We start from the raw sequence: 18,606 nt of genomic DNA, 5'->3' as shown, positions 1-18,606 counted from the left end.
GCAAGAGCTGCTCCATTATAAAAACTTTAATGGTTGTTACCTTTACATCCTTTACAACCTCCAATTATTTGTAAGCCTTCTCTAGATATATCTTAAAGGAAACTCACCCCCAAGAAAGCTAGCCCGTAAACCAAAGGAGTAATTAAATATTTAGAAAAAGACAAAAGTGATGTGCAAAAAAGACAAAAATGATCTCTTTCCAGTGACCATTTCTTGTTAGGAAACATTACCAGATACAGTTAATGCCCTCATGCCTCAAATCTCTAATCTCAAAACCCAGTAAAATAATTTGATGCTGTTCCCAGAATGAAAATCTAAACTATCCTAAAGCCAGGTCTGTTATCATTGGGACCAGATACTGAAATCACAGATTGCAGTGGCTCAAAAATCAGTTGTTGGGATATCAGAATTTACATCCACTATACAAAGTATGGAGTAGAACATAAAAATGTTTCTCAAAAACATGAAAGTAATAAATGAAAATGTGTTTCAAAGACATAAAAATAAGTTGGCTCAGCAGTTAAGAGCAATGGCTTCTTTTGCAGACCTGGGTTGGTTCCCAGCACCCACATGGCTACTAACAACCACCTGTAGGTCCAGTTCCAGGGGATCCGATGCCCTCTTCTGGCCTCCACAGGCATTGCATGCATGTGGTATACTTACATACATACACGCATACACATGAAATAAAATCTGAATAAATTAATAATTTTAAGAAAACAAAAAGAGATAATAAACAAATATTAGATAGACATAAACCCAGTAACTGAATAATGCAAAGGAAGATCTGGAACATTTAGTAAAAACTATCCAGTATAATCCAAGTGCCGTTTATATTTGATCAGGAAATACATACTTTAGTTGACTGGGAAAAGCATCGAGAATTTTCTGCCTCTCAGACAAGGGACATAAACATCAGCTCAGGTGGAAGAGGAAACCCTCTTTCTTCTAAAGAACGCAGCATCAGCTTGCAGATCATCCGGCCCGGGGCCTCCTCCTAGCTCATACTTTCTGGGGACACCCAGTGTCTGTACTGGGGTGCTCAGCATCTGTAGTATTTGTTCACTAACTGGATGGTAAGTGAGTTAGTTCCTTGCTGCTGAATGAGCTAATCCTTGAACACAGGAAAAAAGAGGTAGATTGTGTCACAGAATCAGCTGAGCAGTTACAAAAGCAGTTCCAGGCCCAGGTTCTCTCTCACTGTGTCACAGAGAATAAGTAATTTCCTGATTAGACATTACAGTGGGGGCATCATCTCTCACTTTCTTTGTGCTTTACTTTCTTATCTGTAAAATGGGCTCATGATTCCTGCACACATGATGAGATATTGAGGAAGTCTGAATGAGATCAAAGCTTAGCAGCATCTCTACAGGCGGGAGGTGGGAGGCAGCCAAGACATGGATTAGGAGAGGATCACAGAGCATTGAGCCTAGCAGTTGCCCTGACTAGTAAGGAAGAATTGACCGTATACATAGAGAACTCTGCAAACTCCTGTGCGTGTCTCCTAATAGTCTTCAGATCTGTTTCTGGCCTTGCTTTCCTCCTTGACATCAAAAGGTAAAAGAACATCTTATGAAGTCTTTGTAGAATACATAGGTGTATGGATGGAAAACACTTTTTATCACATAGAGTGTTCTCTTAGTGCAAATTTGAACTTGCTATAATGCCCGCTCCTTCTGCTTAAGCAGTCATTGTACTGCTAGAGACAAGTCAGAATGGTTTAGTCTCATGACTAAGGCCTCATAGTGACTTTGAAACTAAGTGCTTAGACTTGAAACCATTTCTCTGTGTCTCTTCCTATACCACGCATTGCTACACAGCAGAAGGTAGTTTATTTCTTATGATTTCGTATTTACAAACCTGTGGATTTTTATACTCATTAGCTTGCTATGATGATATCATAACCTGAGCCCTGGCATCAGGTAGAGAGGCTTACTATTTCTTAATCAGTGAATTCATCAGAACTCTTCTGTTTCAATAACAGAAATGCATCTGAAGTAAACAAGGTAATTTACTGACCCTCAACCAGGAAATCCAAAAGTTAAAGGTCAGGCTCAGCTGGCTCCTCTAGTCCCTGTGATACTTTCCCCTGGTCTCAGCTCCGCTTTATTTTTTTTTGTAAATTTTTAGTTGAAGTTTTGTGTATTTCATACAAACATCTTAACCAAGTTTATACCCCTTCCCCATAGCCCCCCACCGGAGTTCATGCCTTCTGTCATTTGTGTAAAGGCCTATTGAGTCAAGTTAGTGTCCCCAGACGTCCCTCGGTGCAAGTTCATCCACTGAAGTCTGGGCAGCCTGTCTAGAGTCTCTCCCTCTAAGAAAATCAGCTCTTGCTCACCCAGCAGTAAACAGCTGCCAGCAATTCTTCAACCAAGATTGGGAGCTGCTGTTCATTGCCACGGTTCTGGGCTGGGTTTTTGTCTAAGTTTGCATGGGTCTTGTGCATGCCAACCCCACTGCTGTAGGTTTGTATGAGAAGGGGCCCAGGCACCTGTAGGACCATTTCTATGTGGTCATGTACCTCCTCCCTGGCTCTTACAATCTTTATAACTTTCTTCATAGTTGTTTACTTCATGTGGGACAAGTCCCCCAACCCCCGCTCCAAGTTTACTTAGTACTGACTGTTATGCACAGTCTCAAAATAGAAGAGTAAGCATTTCTTTGCAGACAGAAGGGGTACTGCAAAGGGGTACCAGGTAGTTGTACTCAAGTCCCAAAGAACCCTTGGAATAATCACACAGTCACCCCAGGAGCCTGTCTGTGATTTTGCTTTATGAATAAAGATGAGTCCACTGATGTAAGAAGGAGTTACTATAAGGGAAAGGGGGGGGGTAAGCTAAAAACAAATGCAAGAGCATTACCAATTGTCCACTGAAAACAGGTTCACGTGTGTGGAAATTAAGGTAGAATTTGGAAAGTGAGTCAATATGAGGAAAAGAACAGCAAATGTCGACAAAGGACACGTAGCCATGATATGTAATGATACATCTATAGTTATCTGAAAGTGTATGCATACAAAGGAAAAGCTGCAGCATGAATCACGGTGAGAAAAACTCCATAAAAGGACACTGGCTCACCACGAGAAGAATTGCCTTATGTCAGCTGCCTCTAAAGCAAGCTGTGTGCCGTGCTGCTTCCATTTCATCATCGCTACGAACTGGAAGGTCATTATCATCGCCCAGTGTATCCATCGCCACCAGCAGCAGTTAGATGTGGCCTCACTGTCACCTCCGGCTCTGCCTCATTCGACGTGAGGGTGAGGATGCGGCACGTCCATCCTGTAACCTTTTCTACATTCTTGGAGGACCCATGCACTTGCTTCTTAAATACTGACTTGACTTGACAGATTTACTTCACCTTACGGAAAGCTCAATCCATTGCCTCTTAATGACAAATGAAGCAGGAGAAACATTTCACCTTTCTTGATCCTTTACCAGTGTGTCCCTCCTTCTATTCCATTCCTTAAAACTTCACAAGAGAGATCACGGAGTCCTCTGTGCTTGTCACGTCTGGACATCCTCAGAGTGAATTCCCGATATAACTACCACCCCCCAAAAAAGATCTGCCAGCAACATTTACTCTGTCACTCAAGTAATAGACGCCACAGGTGTTGAACTTAAAAAAAAAATGAGAAATGGAAAAATCGACTAATAGTCAAAATGGGAATGTTTACAAGACAGGAGAGTCTAATAGTTTTTCCAAAGGAAGTCTCTGATAATTGCTCTTGTTAAGTCTGCCACGGTCCGGCTCTAGATGTTCTATAGACTTCTAACTTCGGTTCTGTAGTAGTTAGTGAGGTCATCTGCATTAAAATGAGGATGCCTGGCTTCATCTCCATTAGCTGCTGTCCTGTCCTCTGGCTGGAATGTAAGAAGTTCGTAAATCAAACTTTCAAAAATTCAGCTGTACTGAGGAGGACAGGAGAGGGTGATGAAGGCCTGTGTACAAAGCACATGATGCACGAGCATTCAAATGCCATAATGAAGCCCATTACAGTATGTAAAACAAAAGGAAGTTGTTTCTTAGTAATAAGCAGATAAAGATATTCTGAGATAAAAATGAAATGAGTAGATGTTTCATGGGAACATTCCATTTCAGAATGTCCATTTCTGATCCCCCGAAACACCTGGCAGGTGGTAATGCACTAAAATACAGAGTGCACTTCCGTGTTCGGTGAAGAAGACCAAAGCTCTGCTGTTATTCCTACATCGTTTTCATCCACATAATTTTTGCCAGATATTTGCCCAGTCCTGTTCTCTATTCAAAATGGCATGTATATTTTAATACAGATCACCATGAAAATAGTAAGACTTGAAAAGAATGTCCAGGAATGTTTTGTGAAAAAGAGAAAAAATACGTAAAATCTACAGCAATACAAAAAGATATGTGATTGTCAAAGAAGTCGGCACCACTGAGGTGAACCCTTCACTGGGACACTGGGTGTTGGTCAGGTGGGGCTGTGAATGGTAAGAGACCAGCATCACGAAGGTGAAATCTGGGAGGTATTTCTGTAGGGTCAGCACCCAGAAGCTGTGGTCCAAGGGGGTCAAGGCTACATGTCAGGAGGGAAGCAGAACTTTGAAAGGAATGCGTAAGAGCCTCCCACTTGGTGCTGGCTTTGAAGGCATGAAAGATATACATTGAGGGGGTCGTGGTGCGTGACCAAAGCTCGGCACCATGTGGCAGGGTTGGGGTGCTTGCAGAGAGCCCAGGAGAGGCCTTGGTAAAGGTGCAGCCTCAGTTGCAGTGGAGGCCCCAGGATAGCGAAAGTGACAGGACCAGGCATGACCACCAAGGATACAGGGAGAAAGGAAAGGTCATGGCCTATCAGTGATATGCTTATATCACTCCTGTAAGGGTTGGACTGTGCTATTAGTTATCATTGTCGACTCGAAACATCGTAGACATACCTGGGAAGGGGAATTTCAGTTGAGGAATTTACTCCATCAGATTATTCCATGGCCATGTCTGTGAAGTGTTTTCTTAATTGATAAATGATAGAGGAGGACCCAGACCACTGGCCACTGCGCCGTCCCTAAGCAGGTGGGCCTGGGCTGTATAGGAAAGGTAGCTGGGCAGCCAGAGGGCCACCAGCGCTCCTCCATGGTGTCTGCTTCACTTCCTCCTCCAGGCTCCTGCCTTAGCTTCCCTTGATGATGGACTGCAACCTCTAAGACGAAATTAAAGCCTTCCTCACTCACACACACACGAAATATGTAGACACAGCAGACCCACATGCCATGGTTTTAGTCAGTTAAGGAACTGTGGAGAAAGGGAGTCACTGTAGTACTTAAATTATCCTTGGACTGGGCATCAGTGTAGAGAGATGGGGTTGCAGGTCATATACTGTAGTAGCTACGAGTTATTACCCAGAGTTTAGCAATAATATATAATATATAAATTATTCACATATTGCTTATTAATTCAAGGTCATGGATAACCTTTAAACCAAACATCTTACTCAATAATAAACATGCAAAAGATGTGAACAGTGGAGCCTCTGTGTCACTGAGAATAAGAACAAAGAGATAAGAGCTGCCAGACCTACGTTCAGCATTCCTATGAGAGCCAGCCTCAGCACACAGCTATAATATACGTGTGCGCATCATTTAATATACAATATAATCAAAGATTAAAAATGCAGAATAGTGTCAGCAAGGCGGCTCAGGGATCTGAGGGCTCGCTGCCAAACCTGACCACCAGAGTTTAAATCCCAGGACCTACATGTCAGAAGGGAAGAATCCATTCTTTCAAGTTTTCCTCAGACATCATGCACATGCACACACCTGCACATGTGCACACATGTGCACAGCCACACACCTGTGTGTGCACGCAAAATAAAAAATAAAATTTCAAGATTTCAGAATAAAGGCTTCATAAAATTTCAGTATAGTGCATCTATGTTTCTTACCGTTTCCCTGTCTCATGCCTCATGCCAGTCCTGTTGTAAATTATAAAAGTGGCCAGTGCCGTCATTTAACACATAAATTAACTGGGAGAAAGTGAAATAAAATGTTCCACCTCCCATTTTTTTTTCTTGGTCTTTTTGAGGCAGGGTCTCCCTGTCCCAGCTGGCCTGGAACTCATAGAGATCTGCCTGCTTCTGCCTCCCAAGGACTGGGACTATATGCATGCACCACCATGCCCAGCTTTGAAATGAGCCTTTTGTGGCTGCTGTTTTTCTTGAGACTATCCTGCTATGTAGCCCTGGCCGGCCTAGTTCTCGCTATATAGACCTGGCTGGCCTAGTTCCTGTTATGTAGTGTAATCTCAAAGTGTCAGCAATCTTCCTGCCTCAGTCTCTGGAGTTCTGGAATTATAAGCATCTGCCACCAGACCCAACTGGTTCATCCTTTTTAGTGGAAAAGAATCACATTTGTAAAAGTGCCTCTTCTCAAACTATCTGTGGAAGAGGCCGGTTTTAATTGAATTTCTAAACGTATAAACTAGTACCTTATAAAATATAACAAATATGACAGCAGTGTAAAATAGCTATGAGATTTCTGAAGACTCAGTCTCATCTTCTGAATTTATCGCAGGCCTGCAACAAGCAGTTCATAGCTCAGCACTGATCCATGGGCCACACTTTGAGTAGCACTGGCTTCGAGCTAGAAAATCAAGAAGAGCAACACATTCACTATTTAGGAGGGTAGAGGTCACCAGTAGAACAGTAGGTGAAATGAGTATTTTCTAAGCAGCGGGATGAGATGGTTTATTTTGATTTTTACCTTACAGATTTGGATCTTTACATGGGTATGTATGATAACTTTCGCAATAATAAATTTAAAAATTAACCAACAAAATGTCATGGAATGAAATAAGGATCCAGGAATAAACAGTACTGTTTTTTTGGATAAATATAATTTTCCCACACATGGTCTAAAAGTTGTCCAAATTTTTAAACAAAATGCATGTAGTATTTTTGCATAAACACTACTCACTGCAGAGTAACGGTGGTCCATTTCCTTTTCTGTAACCCCAGTCACTCCAGTGTGGCTGGGCAGAGGAGGCAGATGTCACTGTGAATCTCAGTCTGTAGTGTCCACACAAAGGAGAATTTTCAAGTGTGGAAGTCAGATGGATTCTCTCTTCTACATCCCTTCACCTGCTCAGGAATCATAGCACACCCTATGTGATTCTCTTCCATGTGCACCTTCTGCTTTTTCCTCGGAGTCTGTTCTTCGGAACGGAAAGAGGAAGCAGGTAACCAAGTACTGGGAATCGTAGGATTGGTGAAGTGAGACGTTATTGGCTTCTGTACAAGTTGCCTCATTAAGAGCACAGGGACAGCCCCATAACAATGAGGGAGGACACTTTTATTAGAATAACAGTCCATTGCCATCATCAAATTGATGTCTTCGATTAGAGACAGACAGTGCGTTTGAGGAAGGTTTAGTAATGGACAGTGAGGATCACCAGAGAAATCACTACTTTTTTCCTTCTGAGTTTTGATATTTCTTTATTTGCCATTAGGGAGGCAAGCAGGCAGCAATCAACACAGAGGCAGCCTGGGAAATTGTCTCACAACCAGCCCCTGACCCCTGCAGTCAGAAGATCATTTTCTATGTTCACAGGTGACTTTGGAAGAAGCACCTATTTCCAAACCACCTGCCGTGTTACTCCTGCTCAGCTTCTGAGTCACACGCCCGGTTGGAGTTCCCAGGAATTAAGATCAGAGAGGAAAGAAAGCTTGACACACCACGTATATAAATAAGATAAAGGAAGCAACCCTTGCACTAATCATGAAGCTCATCTTCAGTGCAAACTTCATTATCAAATTGTGATGCTATCCCAGCGACACACGTTGTTCCCACTGGTGTGCCTTAACAGCTCCAGAAGGGTCTAGCCCTTCTTTCCTCTGACAGGCAGGGCTTGAATCCATTCTCCCAGCTGAGCTCAGTTCTCAGCTGGACAGCTAGAGTCCATGAAATCTCAAATCATGGATACCACTAAATGTATCAAAACATTTGTATTTTATTTTAAAAGCGGTTTTTGCCATTCAACTTGCTAAGCTCGCACAAAATTGGTCACAAGTATGTTTTTCCCCCTAGAAATTGAATATTGGAAAATACAACCAGTACAAACACAAAGAAAAGCTAAATAAAAGCCTAGGACCATTGCCACATGGTATGTTTTCAAAACCCAACAGTGTTCCAGAATGCTAAGCGCTTTGGAAAGAGCACTTTGCCATGGAAAGGAGGCAGCTGTAGGTCCCTCTTTCACTGCACATTGCTCCAAACAAAAAATAAACCCATTGAATAGAAGCTTCAGAAATCCGATGGCAAAGGAAACAAAAGAAAGACAATTGTCATCTTAATAATTAAACTGTGTTGTAACAGTTTATGAGGCTTGCAGATCCAGGAAGCCTGTTGAATATTAATGAATAGATCGATTTGTCAACATATTAACCCCACTGTCAGACATAGCAGCACACAGGAGCAGTGCTGGGAATAGCCAGTGAACTGCTTCAAAATGCTGACTGGGTGCCAGGAATGTAATCACAATTGATAAGTCAAGTGAATTATATGGGTCAGAACCTCTGTGGGGGTTAAACATTTTAAATTATCTCAATTGAAAATTCTGGAACTGTATTTGATTTTTCATTCACTGTGTTCATTAAAAAGGGACTTGATAGTGATGATTTGAAAAAATATCTACCAGTACAGTGAATTTAGTTGTTTTATGTACATAAATATTTTCATAATCCAGTGAGATAATATGTGAAAATATATCCCACTAAGAAAGGATTCACTTATCAGGAAGGGAAGTAAAATATAATTGATCTGCTTTTCTCTAATAAATGACCAGTTAACAGAAACTGCTCAGAAGTTTCAGCAGGTACAATGGCATTGTACCTCTTCAAAGCTGGCTGTTTATTTGCCCTCTCTAAATTGGAATATCTCCTGTATCTTTGAATTAAAAAGTGAAATTTCACTTGTGAATGTGCATCATAGTTGAGCTGAAGTATGACTTCTGAATATAAGAGATGTCTGACTACAGACTCAAGAGTGGCTAAATGTTGGAGAAGTTCACTTTCATCCACAATAACAAATGGGAATAATATTGTGAAACACAGGATAATGAAATCTTATCTAACCCTTATGGTGCTATACAGTACCAATCCACTGAGCAATTATACAGAGTATTCTTAATTTGCTCCAGTGGTAAACACACAATATTAGAAGGATTCAGGTTCTTCTTAATTAGATCGTAATACCAGGATGAAAAATATCTGTGTTTATGCCCAGTGGTAGCAATTCATTTAGTCAGCCCTTTTGCAAGCAAAAGCTCACCAGCCCTCATGTACCCCAGTCTTTCCTTCCCCTGGCTATTCTGATCCAAGCACAATCTTCTTTGTCTACGTTACTTTTAAATCAAACCTCATAACAGATATAACTCAGGGTTCAATTACTCTAATTAATTATAATGTGTTACTAGGCATAGTGGAACACTCTTGCAATCTCTGCATTCAGGAAGACGATCAGGAGTCAAGAGTCAACTTGGGTGGGGGGTGCTGAAAGCACTGGCTATTCTTGCAGAAGACCTGGGTTGGAATCCCAGCACCCACATGGCAGCTGACAACTGTCGGTACTCCAGTTCCAGGGGATCTGACGACCTCTTCTGACCTCTGCAGGCATTACACGACATGGGTGCACTTACCTACATGAGGCAATACACAAAATAAAAATAATAAATAAAATGTTTTTTTAAAAAAGAATGAACTTGGACTACATACCAAAACCCTGCAGTAGCAGTAGTAATAATAATAATAATAATAATAGCAACAATAATAATTCTATAATTAAAGTAACCACCTCCTTTATTATAAAGACATTTCTTTTAGCATGGCATAACATTTGATTTGGGGGTAGTCAGTAGACTCATAATGGGCTGACTGTGGGTTTTAAATCTTAATTCTTTTTTTTAATTTAATAATTTATGTTTCTTTTTCATTTAATCACCACATGATTAAAAGAAGCATTTCATTACAGCTTTGACATATTCAATAACAATTTCCAGAGCCAAGATACATCTCTTCCAAAAGTGGCTGTAATTTTTAGGCTTTTAAATCTTAATTCTTATATATGTTGCTGATAACCCATAATCTCCAATTCTGTACTTTGACCTTTGGGAGTGGAGGTTTGAGGAACCTAAATGGAATATCTAGTTTCACATGATTATGAAATGTTTTCTTAACAGAATGACCCATTGCTCCAGACTATAGTTATTTTGGAAATTATTCATTTTAATCCATCGCACTCACTTTTTCTGCTGGTATCTTTTGAGCAGAAGTTAGCCTGAAGCCTCCTGGGGTCTTGTCTCGAAATACTGAACAAGAAGAGCCAGTGACCAGTCACTTCTCTATGCTTCAGTCCCACTCTTTAGATTTGTGTCTGCCTGCTCAGTGGAACGTGGAGCAGTTTTAAGTCAGCTATTATCCACTTTCAATGTTCTTGTACCTCAAACCCTTGCTACACAAAACGCCAGCAATCTTGGAATTTGCAGGAAGCCATGAACAGATGTATCTCATCACCCTCCACCAAGAACTGTAGAAGATGCAGGCATAGTGGCCCCTTCAATCCCAGCACTCTAGAGCCAGAGGCAGGTGGGACTTTGTGAGATGGAGACCACCCTGGTCTACATAGCAGGTTCCTGGCTAGCTCCTGGGACTTCAGGAGATAGATACAATTTTTAAGATTTTAAGGATTTTATAAATGAGTACGCTGTATTTGCATAATTTCATGCATCCAGTCCAAATCCCCCCTCACCCCAAACCCCAACTCCCATTCATACTCATGACATTTTCTTCACTAATCATTATTTTACACACACAGATACATACAGATAGATACACACACGCGTGCACACATTCTACTGCATACATTTCATGTTGCTTCTATATGTGTTTAGGGCTGACCACTTGGGATCAGATAATCTATCAGGGTGTTCATCTTTGAAGAACATTAATCCTCCCTTAGCAATCATCGACTGCCTGTAGTCCCTTAACTAGTGAGGGGCTCTGTCAAATTTCTCCCATCTCCTTTGGCATGTTGATTGCTGTGGTCATTATACAGGCATTTTTAAAATATTTTATTTATTATTATTATTTTAACAGAGCATAGGATAGGGGTTTATTTACAGAAGAGTGGATCCCCCACATTTTCAGCTGTGCCATAAAGTCCACATTCAAATACAGCTGCACAAAATGGTGAGCGAGGTGCCTCTTGGAGTTCTTGGCTTATATATCCTTTGCCCCTCCCCCAAGATGCAGATAAGGGTGACTGATTGGGTGAGAGGGGTAACTGGCTCCCCCCTCCACTCCTTGATGCGTGTGGAAAGGAGGTGTGACTATAGCTTGTCGGCATAGTGGTTGGAGGACACTTCCAGGTAACACTCCACCCCTTCCTCCGGCTCTTACATTCTTTCCATGAGCCTCTTCCTCAGAAGTCTCTGAGCCTTGGAGGGGGTGATAGGTGTGGGGTGACCTTCCTCCCATTGCGACAGGGCACTGAACTTCTGGGTCTCTGTGCAGGTATTTTCAAGGCAACCATGTCATTAAGATTTCATGTATATAGGATCTCTGTCACGTGTAGCAGACACTGTCTCTCGGCAGGTGTCCTGGTCCTCTGGATCCTGCCCTCTTTCCACACCCTCTTCCACCTCTTCTGCAATGTTCCTTGAGCTGTAGATGTAGGGCTTGTGTTGTAGATGTACTAATTATGGCTGGGCATCTCCTGGTCACTTATTCTCTGCATTTTATCCAGTTGTGAATCTCTGTAGTGGCCTTTGCTGCAAAAAGAAAGGTCTCTGATGAGGGGTGAGAGCTACACTTATTTGTGTAAGGATAAGTATTTTAAGGATCAGTGTTTAGAATACAGTTAAAAGCTGTATTGGTTTAGACAATGGTATTAGTATTTTCTCCTCTATTGCTTATGACCTCTGCAACGATGAGTTGTGATGAGTGGATCTTAAATCCAATTAGACAGTTGTTGGTTACCCCCAAGATATAAGTGCCACTATTACACCATTTATGAAATCCTGCTAAGCCAGTCATTATTGTGGTCAGAAGGCTTTACAGCTGGGTAGGACTATTGATTCCTTTTCTCCCTTGGCAGTTTGAAAAGCGCCTTCTGACACAATGAGAGCTGGTCCTCAGGGAAGAGAAACTTTCAAGTCAGTACCAGCTGAATTCCTCCAAATTCTGTGTCCCAGGTTTGTGGTGCCTTTAGCAATAGGGTCTTAAGTTGTGGGAGATAATGAAGGGAAGTGATAACAGCCTACATTATTTTGGGTTTTATTGGGGTGCCCTGATCAATAATGTGCTGGGAGATTTCCTTTGCCTGGCACTGGGGTATTGGTTAGTCTATAGCTCTTAGGGGAACATTATCACATGTGGCATATTCACATGTCAATGAAAGTCTGGGACGCTGTTCAGTAGCCACACTTATGTCCTGAATGCAATAGAAAACCCTGAGGCCCTTCTAGAACTCCCGATTCCTACCTGGAGAGTCCTCCCCTTCCGATTTTTAGTTGGTCTGGTTTGAGTGTTCGTCTTTAGAAACAAACTCTCTAAAGGTTTTGGTGCAGTGAAAAACAGAGAGCAATCTATCAGAATCCTATAAATATTTTTAGTGCTATCTTAAATTTTTAGTAAGTTGGGCATGAGTCTTTGACGTCTGTGTGCTTGTGTTGAAACAATTCCTGGTTTCCAAGCTTGTGTGGCCCCTCTTAGGAGGAAATGCAGTTGAGTGTGAAGCCGAGAGTCACCACAGATGGAACATACTTTCTACAGAGAAAGAACTGAGAGTGGAAAGCCATCGACTTGAGTCTCTAAAGGTCTTACACTTCATTGGATTTCGGTAATTGACTCAGAGACGAGTGAGACCATGATTTCCAGTGGCCTTGTTAGCTGCTGACAGCCTCTGGACTCAGCCCCTGAGAGGAGAGTCCCAGTTAGTGTTGCCCAGCAACGGCATGCTGGGTTGAGAGCTGGAATGTGAAGGGTTGCAAAACGATTTTTAAAATAAACACACAACTTACCATCAGCATGAAGCCAAGCAAGGGGAGAGAAGGACTAAGCACGGCACTGCAGCAGACAGAGCAGAATTGAGGAGTGGGGGGCAGTATGCCACTGACTTGAAGCAGGGGCCTCCTGGAGGCTAGTGATGGCACTATCAAAGAATCTGATCTTTGAATCAGATCTTCTGACCTGGTTTCTAATCAGAATAATTAGAGAGTGGAGAAATATTAGGATGGAAATAAAAGGTACTGTATTTGGGCAAAGAAGATGAGGCCTAGGGCATCCTTGGTCATATCCTTTCTATAAAACAAGCACTGCTATCCAAACAGCCTGATTTACAAATGTTCTCAGCATTATTCTGATTTTCGGATCGAAGGCACAACTAATCCCATGGTTTCTTACATTCTACAGAGTTATAATGCTCCCATCATCCAAGAATGTTTGTAGCCAAAACATACAAACCATATGCACACTATCTGACTATTCAAACTTAGAACTGAGATCGAGGCCATTTAAATTTCTTATTAATGTATTGAAGCTACCAAATGCCACTTAGCAAACAGTTTTTTTCTAATGCATTAAAGTTTTCAGGTGCGTCTTTTATTTTAGAGACTCACAGAGTTTAGGGAAAAATGAATACCCAATTTGTCTGACCTCAAAGGAGGTAAAATCTAATGGAGTAGGGAGGGCCAGATGTGTACCCAAGTGATAAAAAGGTACAGTCAAAGGTAGGAAATGGAGTGTGGTGGGTGGTAGGGGCTGAGCAGTCTGGGTGCTAGCTGAGCAGAGGTATCCAGGGGCATTGCTTTTCCAGGGCACCCTCCAAGCATTGCATTCCCTTCAGCTTAGCCTCGGCAGCATTGATATTCCGCCTACACACTCAGAAACGGTTGTTATGCGTATGGTTGATGTTTGCTTTGAAATAAAGAATGATTGCAGTATAGTCTGTACAGCTCCAAGGCTGATTCAGTTCTCTGATGCCAGGAGAAAATGGAATCTATATAATTCTACACTATCGGAATGTTTGAACATTAAAACATAAAGCTCCTAGCCTCCTCCATTTATCATCTTGTGTTCCTTGGGTATCCTTACACATCTAGGGACGGGGTACACAGACCTTCAGCTCTCCTTGCCAGAGGTACCATTCTGCTCAAATGAAAGATCCACGATAAAATTTTCCTGGCACTTTAATCTCTCAACTGATGGAGTAATGAGAAAAATTACTGAACAGAAAATTGTTAGCCAGAGCTTGTTATAGCAAAAAAGGAAACATTACAGCCAAAAAAATGTATTTCCCTTTCCTGCTCAACTTATAGGAAACAATGTGAATTCATGGCTTGAGACATTTTCAAAAGCACTAGTCTTTGGTCATGAAGGGGAAATTTAAAGATTGAAAAATTTGAATCATACATCGTTTAAAATACTCCCATAAGAAAAGAGACTGACAGACTTCCCATGCTGCTCTAATGACTGCTTAAGAGAACTTAGATATGTGACAATTTACTCTTGAGACGGAGGGATAGGACTCAGTTAAGGATTAATAGAGAACAACATTGCCAGAATGAGAAGGCCTGACTCCCAAAATAAATGGATGAATGCAATTAGAAAGTAATCACATAATCTACAAAAGTTGATGTCGGATTTACTGCAAAGAGGGAGGGCGTATGTATTGCCTGGTTTGCTCCTGCTGTCGAACTTCGGAGGAGGAAGGTTTGAACAAAGAGAGCAGAGAATCTCATGTCCCTCCATTGCTCGGACGAATGCCCAAATCCCAGTGTTCAAAATGGCATCTGCTTATTGCCCCGAACAACGGGAATATGCCCTGACGCATGAAAGCCAGATATCTGATGCAGCCATTTTATGTTTCTGTGGCTGGAAGTACTGGATATCTAAATGCCCTTTCCCTGTAGGGTTCCAGATGACCTGGAACTTTCTCTTTCCCCATTTAGCTGCCTCCACCCTGCTCCCGCGCTCTACCAGCACGTCCCTTTCCAGCCGCCATCCTGCCCTCTTCCTGCTTCCCACAGTCAGCCCTTCCTCCTTCACTTTCCTTTTCTTCTTGGTCTTTTTGAGACAGGGTCTCCCTGTAGCCCCAGCTGTCCTGGAACTCACTTAAAAAACCAAATACTCAGATAAACCTTGACTAGATTTATATTTTGTTCCTTAAACTAGTTGATTAAACTATGACCATAGAAAATTTAAGATGATGATGATTATTATTATTATTATTATTTTTGTCTTTTTGAAGCAGGGTCTCCCTGTAGCCCCAGCTGTCCTGGAACTCACTGTGTAGACCAGGCTGGCCTTGAACTCTCAGAGATCCGCCTGCCTCTGCCTCCCCAGTGCTGGGATTAAAGGCATGCGCCACCACGAGAGGCAGTCACAGATTGGCCTGGTTTTGTGTCTGTCTCTCCCACTTTGTCTCCCTCTCCCTCACAGTCCCACAGGCATACCTTACCACAATTCCTCAGAGTCCAAATTCTGGATTTTTATTTTATATTGACACCTGGAACTGGACTGCCCTTGGCCTCGTCTCTTCCTCCTCGTCTTGGTCCTTTATTCTTGATAAATTACCTCAGCTGGGAGCTCATCTTAGGAAGCAAATGTCCTAAGAGGACTCTCAGTGGCAGACAGGAAACAGATAAATTCCGAATCTTTAAGCTAACCAGTGTGCTCCTAGAGCTATTGTAGGTTGTAATAATTCATGGATGAAGAGAGCTACTAACATGCGTAAGACAGGCTCAAGTTGCCTTAGTTTCATAAAAGGAGAACTAATCCATCCTGAAGTCACTCAATAAGAGTTTTAGACTTCATTTCTGACAGATTCTCAGAATGAATGACTCGATAGCTTTGAGACATTTAGAAAGCCAATCCTTAGAGGAAATGACTAAAGGTCAGTGTTGGAATTGTTTTGCTACCGTACCTTTGCTTTTCTTAAATAACTATTTTTGTGAATTGAGAATTTTATACAGTGTGTTTTGATCATACTCCCCTCAACTGTTCCCAGAGCCACCCCACCTCTCTATCCCCCACAACTCCCTGTCTGCTTTTTTTTTTTTTTAATTTAATAACCCATCCACTGCAATTCCTGCTGCCCATATACTTCTGGGTGTGGGGTCACTCACGGCAAGTCTGCCAGGAGCAACACTCTTAAAGAAAACTAACACTCCTATCCCCAAAAAACATCAACTACCCATCATTCCTCAGGGCTGAGAACTCCTAACCCTTCTCCCCTTTCATACTGGAATGCTGACTGGCTAGATCCTGTGCAGGCAGGCAACCACGGCTGCTGGGAGTTCCTGAGTGAGTGTTCCCATCATATCCAGAAGATACAGTTTTGCTCCCGTCCTCTCCACACTCTGGCTCTTACAGTCATTCTGCCTCCTTTTCCATGGTGACCCCTGGGCCTTAGAGTGGGGTTGATAGAGCTATCCCACCTGTGGTCGAACATGCCACTGACACTGCCTGCACTTTGAGCAGCCGTGAGTTTCTGCGTTAGCCACTGCACAAAGACATTTCCGCGATGAGGCCTGAGAGTAGCATGATCTGTGGACAGAGAGATATGGACTAAGAGGGCAGTTTGATGCCAAATCCATTTAGAAAAATAATAGTAATAGGTTCACGCCTAAGGCATGTGAGCTCCCCAGTCAAGGATCTGTCAGATTTGCACTACTGGGCATGGGTTTCCCCCTATGGAGTCGGCCTTAAATTCAATCTGAAAGCAACCAGTTGCACCCACATGCATATGTTGCCATGACATTCATGACAGCAGTTCACAGGGCTCACATCTGGGTACGACTGTAAATGACTTATTTTCCCCCAGAAGTCTGGATAGCACCACCCAATTCTATGAGAACTATTGTGTTTTCTTTTTCAGTAGGATTGCCACATTGGTAGATGGAGTAGGTATCAAGGACTGATATGTCTTGATTATAATTAGACATTTTGGGGAAGGGGAACTGCTATAATAGCCTTTAGAGGGGATAATAAAATGTAACCTCGATGGGAACACTCCCAGGAGAAAAACTGCGCTCGAGAACTGGGCCTTGGTAATTTGAAATGTGACCTATAATAAAGCCGGAAAGTTCCATCTATATGTCTTGCCCTGAAAATGCCTTAATAATATGATTAATACATAACAGTTGCTGGGTGTGGCTGGGAGAGGAAACAGACAGGAGGAGACATTGTCACATTCAGAGTGCCCTCTGAGGGCTCCCGTCACAAAGAAACGCAACAAGCCCTGGATTCGGTGCATAAACGTGTGGTAGAAACATAGTGAAGAATTTAAGGCACATGAATACAAAAATTTATAAAAGTACTGGAATCGTTGTCAGTAATAAGTTGGCAATACAGTTTGGTTCCTGTCTGAGATATTGTGTACGAGCCCACCTGGTGAAGCTGATTCTCCTTTGGTTGCTGCCTCAGAACTGCCTGACTCTCAGACTGGAGCGCTAGCTCAGCAGCTAAGAGCCCTGGCTGCTCCTGCAGAGGCCCCTGATTTGGTTCCCAGCACCCACATGGCAGCTAACTACAGCCTGTAACTCATACTAGGCCCTCTTCTGACCTCTGTGGGCTGCATGTTACACACATGCAGGCAAAACTTTCATACACATAAAATAAAAATAAATAAATTTGAAGCCAGGCGTGGTGGCTCATGCCTTTAATCCCAGCACTCGGGAGGCAGAGGCAGGCAGATCTCTGTGAGTTCAAGGCCAGCCTGGTCTACATAGGGAGTTCAAGGACAGCTGGGGCTACAGGGAGACCCTGTCTCCAAAAAAAGACCCCCCCAAAAATAAAAATAAATAAATAAATAAATAAGTAAATTTGTTAAAAAGGATTTGACCAAAGTCAGGATTTGACCTGACTTTGACCAAGTTTTGTGGCCTTTAAGAGCTGCAGGTTTTCCTTTTGTGTACAGTAGATACTGAAATAGCAACTGCTTTTCATAGGGCTACTGTAGGAACTGAGTAAGAACATGAATGCAAAATTTTTAAGAATGAAAAACCTTCCCTCCAGGGCCATATAAATAATACCTGTGTGTAAATCAAACTGACAGCTAGTAGTGAGCAAAATACTGCTTCAACTTTTAGCCGGGACATTGTGGGGGATCCCTGGTGTCTATTAGGATAGCACTGTATAGAACGCTTGGGGCCTAAGAGATGAAGCTTCTAAGAAGCGTGAAGCAAAGGGGACTGAACGCCTTGTTTTTCTGAGGTGTAGTTCTCTGGTACACAGAGGACCAGTGTGGGTAGCTCAGGAAAGACAAGCATCTTCCTTCGAATATGATCTTGATTAAGAGCTGTCATGTTGTGGTCTGTGCAGGAGTGACGGACATGAGGCAGAGCCTTTTGTCTTTGTGGCTAAGAATGGCAGCTTCCTAAGCACCAAGTCCTTAGCTGATGCTTGGTGAGCAGACAGATGAATGACTGACTGGTACCTACAAATGATAAACTCCTGTAATATCTTTTTTGAAAAGACTCATTTTTATTTATACGTATATGAATGACTGACTGGTACCTACAAATGATAAACTCCTGTAATATCTTTTTGGAAAAGACTCATTTTTATTTATACGTATGTAT

The 18,606-nt window shown here is 42.2% G+C and overlaps 1 protein-coding gene across 1 annotated transcript in view; it reads left to right on the top strand.

Annotated features, from left to right (window-relative positions):
* Positions 1-18,606, top strand: part of Prkd1 (protein kinase D1) — a 371,822-nt gene that overhangs the window by 348,382 nt on the left and 4,834 nt on the right. The window lies entirely within an intron of this gene.

This window comes from Nannospalax galili, unplaced genomic scaffold (genome assembly GCF_000622305.1).
Source record: "Nannospalax galili isolate Female #2095 unplaced genomic scaffold, S.galili_v1.0 scaffold554, whole genome shotgun sequence".
Classification (NCBI taxonomy): domain Eukaryota; kingdom Metazoa; phylum Chordata; class Mammalia; order Rodentia; family Spalacidae; genus Nannospalax; species Nannospalax galili.
The sequence above is the reverse complement of the archived record's forward strand: the minus strand, read 5'-3'. Positions and strand labels throughout refer to the sequence as shown.